A 6,453-nucleotide genomic window follows, 5' to 3' on the forward strand; every position below is an offset into this window, starting at 1 on the left:
AAATACAAGTATTCTGAGCAATTGCCATTTCATCAGCTTGGAAGGACAATGTCAAAAAGAAAAAAATCGGTTTTGGATCTGAAGCAGAAACTATAGATTCAAGGACCTGGAAAGGGGAGAAAATGTTGATAGCACACAGCAGCACAACCTTCGTAACACCACTGTCTGCAATACCTGGAATGCAAGGGAGAAGCTGTGGGGCTTCACTGTAGCCACTGACAGCCGCATTCAGATGGAAGAAAGAAAAAACATGCATGTGTGCTGTGCCAAGAAGGTGGCATGCATGTGGTTTATAGAAAACCACATGAAAGCTACACTGATAACCTGGCCCATGCTTAAAGAGCAGGCAAGACACTTCCATAAAGAGCTGAACAGTGAAGAAGCAATTTTTCCTGCCAGTGATGGCTAGCTCAACCAGTTTAAACACTGGCCTGACATCTGTCAGCTTAGTATCGCCAGTGAAATAATGAGCACATCTAATGATTCAATTATGAAAACAATCTTTAGCAGTCAGCTATAAAATGGAACAGTGGGACTTGCAGACCAGCAGATTTACATCACTGATGAGACTGGGTTCTATTGGTGCCTACTCCCAGAGAAGACATTAGCCTCTTCTAACAAGCACAGAGCTCCAGACTTGAGAAATAACAAGGAGCACCTCACTGTATTAGCCTGTAGTAACGCCATGGCGGAATGTAAGCTCTCTCTCCTACTCATCAGAATTTCTGCTAACCCCTGATGTTTTAAGCACATCAACTTTGTGTCCCTTCCTGTACTTTATAGAGCCCCAAGGAGCACCTAGATAAATGATGAGGCCTTCCACACCTGGAGTGCTGACAACTTCAACCCTGCTATGCACTTCTTTCTTCAGCAAAGAGACTGCCCATCCATGTACTCCTTCTAATCAGTAATGCTGGTGTACATCCAGGGGCAGAGAGCTTAAGAACTGCTGATGGGTCCATAAGTGTGAATTTTTGCCAGCTAGCATCATGATACAAATTCAACCCATAGACCAGGGGGTGCTGGATACACTAACAAGATTTACAGAGGCACATTGCTCCGCTGTGTCCTTAATCTCAAAGTTAGCATCTCATTGTCAAATCAGTACCCATTAGGGAAGCCACCCACATGTTGGCCAAGTAATGGAAGGACATACAAACATGGACAATAAAAAAAAAAAAAATGCTGGGCTAACCCTACACTGTTGCAGACACCTGAAAAGGCCGCCACTGAAGCCCCGGTGCCCCAGATCAAGAGCAAGAAGCCACCAGCAACATCCAGGCCATGGCCAAACAGGTTTTTCTTTTAATGCCCAGGAGGCAAAGACCTGGGTTCAGTGTGAGAAGACTGATGAGGGGTACAGCAACTTGTCCAGCAGTGACATTGCACAATCTGTCTTACAGCAGGGCGCAGACCAAATGTTATGAGATTGGTGACAGACTCAGGTGGAACCAGATGATGTGCGAATCCTGACTGATTGTGAGGCTGACAACTGCCTGGAGAAAGCTGTCATCTGATCAGAAAACCAGACTGGTGCAGATGGCTGACACATTCTGCTGTTGAGTTAATAAGGGCAGAAAGCTATATAAAAAAGCAATGCTGACAGATTGTGATAATTTTTTTTTAAGATAAGTAATGGTGGTATGTGAATTACCTCAATGAAGTTGTTGCTGTTTTACTCTTTAAATAAAGTATTCTTATTAAACAGACATCAACATTACTCCCTTTGTTCCCCCTATGTGTGAAACTGCAGCTACAAATAGCACTTCTGTTTTTCTGAAATCCTGCTTATATGGAGGTTTTGAATGTCCCCAATGCCAGTCATACAAACAGAATTGTACTGTACTCACCAGATACTCCTGATTTCCCCTCCCCCCCCACCCCCCCGAGCTTTAATAATAGGCTGCAAATCTGATTTGCAGCCATTTAGGACAGCAGTTCTATGGACTTGGGGATTTGCACAGCCAGCCCTGAAACACTTATACCTGTCTGAGAGAGCAGATCTGGAATCTGGAGAAGAACCAGGGGAAAGAGCTCTCTCTTGACAAAGGAAAAGAGAGAAGATCGCAGTTGTCACCCAAAGACTTGAGCCAACATTTTATCTCAGACTTGCACGACAGTTCTTATCTGCTTCAGGTTGAAAATATTTTTACTGAAAATGCTCCTGGGCCAGGGCCTCTGTGGAGAGAGGAAGTAGGCAGAGTGAGAGGCTGGCAGCTGGGTATATCAATGGGAAAACTTTACAACTAGATGGGCTAACATACATATGGATAAATGCCTGCCCCGTCTACCCCCACTCCATGTCTCATTCTTTTGCTTGCAGGAGGTGCTGCAAGATGCACTCCTACCATAAAGCCAGCCATATGAGGGAGAAAAACAAGCTGTGAACTAGAGCCAAAGAAGGAGGTACAATAGCATTGGCAGCAAGACACAACAGCTGAGAGTGCTGGGGGCCTGTTGGCAACATAAGTGAATAAACTAAAACAAAGGAACCATCCAACCAGCTGATGATTAATAGCTGATTTTAGATTGCCAGTGGTAGCAACTCAAGCCAGCAAGAAAATATCCCTCTGTTTAAATAGCTGCTGAAAGCTGGGAGGAAGTCCCTGCCTTAACTGAGACAGCAGGAGAAGAGTGGGTGGAAATATCCTCAATGACTCTTTCACCCTCACTATTAAGGTAAAACCAATAGAATGTGGCTTCCCAACCAGGGAGATCATAAACAGCTCCAAGGGGGTCATGACCACTTGCCTCTCCTTATGGCTAGATGTTGGAGGAGGCAGAGGGAATCCCAAAACTTTTGCTTTTGTAACGTGGTGTTAAGGTATGGAAAAGTCTGAGATCTACTGCAATAGACAGCATTCATTCAACAGCAGTGAAATAAAAGATGCAGAAAATACAGCAACCTGTGTCAGCGTGGCTTGCCTTGAGGAGAGAAGCTAAAAATGCGGAGGAAAGAATAATAGAAATGTAAGGCTAGGAGGGACCTTGAGAAGTCATCTAGTCCAGGCCCCACCCCTCACCTGCCAGTCTGAAGCAGGAGAAAATATACCAAGTCTATCCCTGACTGGAATTTGTCTAACCTGTTCTTAAAAACGTCCAATGATGGGGATTCCACAACTTCCCTTGGAAGCCTTATTCCAGAGCTTAACTACCCTTATAGTTAGAAAGTTTTTCCTAGCATTTAACTTAAGTCTCCCTTGTTGCAGATTAAGGCCCATTACTTCTTGTCCTGCCTTCAGTGGACATGGACAACAGTTGACCAGCATCCTCTGTAGAACAGCCCTTAACATATTTGAAGATTGTTATTGGATTCCCCCATCAGTTTTTATTCCCCTTGTAGGGAGCCAGGGTGGCTCCCCTCCGAACCAGAGGGTAAAGAACCACCCTTGCAGCCTGAGTGGGCGGGGCCAGGCCAAGCTTCTGCCAATCCCCGGAAGGGGAAGGGTGGGACAGGAAGTACAAAGGGCGGGGCCCTCTGCCCAGTGAGGAGAGCACTAGGGAGGGAGACAGACACAGGCTGCTCCCTCGTGATCCTTCTGCTGACCCAGGCGAAGCCCTGGTCAAGGAGGAGCCTGACCGGGAGGAAAGCCTGCGGCAACCAGGGCTGCCGGCCGCTGAATGCCCAGAGGACCCGGAGGGGCCTGACTGCAGCCCAAGCCAGCGTGAGCCCAATACAGAGGGGGAGCAGGAGCTGCCCGCAGCAGAATACCTGGAGGAGATGGAGGGACCGGAGCGACCCGCCTGAGAGACCAGGTAGGAAGTAGCCCAGGGGCCGAACTACACCATGGGGTGGGTGTGTTTGGTCAGCGGGCACGGAGGGCCCCGCTGACCCAGCAGTGGGACTTTTGCCTCCCGCCACTGCCAGGGCCCTGGGCTGGAACGCAGTGGAGTTGGGTGGGCCTGCGTTCGCCTACCCCGGCGCTCCCATGCCTGAGGGGCGCGCTACTGACTCTGGCCAGCACACCTTCCCCGCTAATTCCCCAATGCCCAGAAGGTGTGGCTGAGACCTACCACGGAGACCATAGCGCTCCATCGCCCCTAGGGGCTCGGAGGACCGACACCTGTCATACCCCTCAAGACCATATTCAGTGTTTTTCCTCATAAGTCAGGTTTTCTACATCTTTTATCATTTTCTGCAGTACAACCTTCTACCCAGTTATTATCCATTTTATAGATGTGCATTTAATTTTTCCTTCCCAAGTGAAGTACTTTGCAATTGTCTTTACTGAATTTCATACAAATTTTCCAGTTTGTCAAGGTCATTTTGAATTGTAATCCTGTCCTCCAAAGTGCTAGCAAACCCCTCCTAGCTTGGAGTCAGCTGCAAAATTTATAAGCATACTCTCCACCCCATTATCAAAGCCATTAATGAAAATATTGTCTAGTGCTGGATCCAGGAGAGACCACTGCGGGTGGGGAAGGGGTGACACTAGATATGACAGCAAACCATTGACAACCACTCTTTTTTGAATATAGTCTTTCAATCAGTTTGTAGATGTAGTAATGTTATCATTCTAGACTACATTTCCCTGCTTTGCTTATGAGAATGTCATATGGGACTGTGTTAAAGCCTCACTAAAATCAAGATATATCATGTCTACTGCTTCCCCTCCTATCCACTAAGTCAGTAGCCCTGTCAAAGAAGAAAATTAAGTTGGTTTGGCATGATTTGTTCTTGGCAAATCCATGTTGGCTATTACTCATCACCCTGTTATTCTCTAGGTGTTAACAAATTGATTGCTTAATCATTTGTTTCAGAGTAGCAGCCGTGTTAGTCTGTATCCGCAAAAAGAAAAGGAGTACTTGTGGCACCTTAGAGACTAACAAATTTATTTGAGCATAAGCTTTTGTGAGCTCCAGCTCACTTCATCAGATGCATTCAGTGGAAAATACAGTGGGGAGATTTATATACACAGAGAACATGAAACAATGGGTGTTACCAAACACAGTGTAACGAGAGTGATCAGGTCAGGTGAGCTATTACCAGCTAGAAAGTGGGGGGGAGAGGAAACCTTTTGTAGTGATAATCAAGGTGGGCCATTTCCAGCAGTTCAGAAGAATGTCTGAGGAACAGTAGGTGGAGGGGAATAAATATGGGGAAATAGTTTTACTTTGTGTAATTCACTTTGTGTATTTTCAGTATCTTTCCAGGTGTTGACTGGTTGGTAATTCCCCTGGTCCTCTTTGTTCCCCTTTTTAAAGACAGATACTATGTTTGCCCTTCTCCTGTTCTCTGGAACTTCACCTGTTCTCCATGAGTTTTCAAATATAATCATTAATGGTTCTGAGATTGCTTCAGCTAATTCCATATGTACACCATGGTGAATTTAACCAGGCCCTGCTGACTTGAATACATCTAATTTATTTAAATATTCTATAACTATTCTTTCCCTATTCTGGCTTTTGTTCCTTCCCCTTGTTTATATTAATTGTATTAAACATCTGGTCACAATCTTTTTCAAGAAGACTGAAGCAAAATAGGCATTAAGCACCTCAGTCTTCTTGGTGTCATCCATTTTAGTTTAGTGGACCTACTCTTTTCTTTGTCTTTCTGTTGCCCCTAACATATTTATAGAACTACTTCTTACTGCCTTTATGTCCTTTGCTAAGAGTAACTCATTTTGTGCTTTTAGCTTTTCTGATTTTATGCTATTCTTTTGTATTTAGCCTCAGCAATTTGTCCATGTTTCTACTTTTTGTAAGATTCCTTTTTCGATTTTTCAGATTTTAAAGAGCTCCTGATGGAGCCATATTGTCCTGTTAGTATTCTTCCTACTTACATTTACACCAGGATGGTTTGCAGTTGTGCCTTTAATATTGTCTGAGAAACTACTGGCTCTTCTACACTCCTTTTTCCTTTAGATTTTCTTCCCATGGGACCCTACCCACCAGTTCTCTAAGTTTTTATTAAAGTCATCTTTTTTGAAGTCCATTGTCCTTATTCCGCTGCTTTCACTCCTTCCTTTCCTTATTTCATTATCACTTTCACCCAAATTGTCTTCCACCTTCAGATTTGCAACCAATTCCTCCAAAAACTCCATAGATATGTATAAAGAGCAGGTTCCTATCTTACAAAGTGATTGCTAGCAGCAGCAATGCACTCTGACTGAAACTGGGGAAAAAATGCAGAGGTGAAACTTTCCCTTATTTTACATAATTGAGGAGGCAGAAGTTTAGTGCAAACAGCTGAAGTGTAATTTAGCCAGGAAACACATTCATTCCCCCTTTGGGAATACAACATAACTCTGGGGTCAGCTACTGCAAGCTAGAAAATTATAATAATGTGTATCTTTGCAGAAATTAAATACCTTCTGGAAAATCCATATTACACAAACCACTTGACTCTACATGCATACATAAAATAATATCAAATTTAAAACCAAATATAGTTCACCAAAGAGCTCTAATATTTAAAAAATGGCCATTTGGATAGCATTAGTACTGTAAATT

This window comes from Eretmochelys imbricata, chromosome 3 (genome assembly GCF_965152235.1).
Source record: "Eretmochelys imbricata isolate rEreImb1 chromosome 3, rEreImb1.hap1, whole genome shotgun sequence".
Lineage (NCBI taxonomy): Eukaryota > Metazoa > Chordata > Testudines > Cheloniidae > Eretmochelys > Eretmochelys imbricata.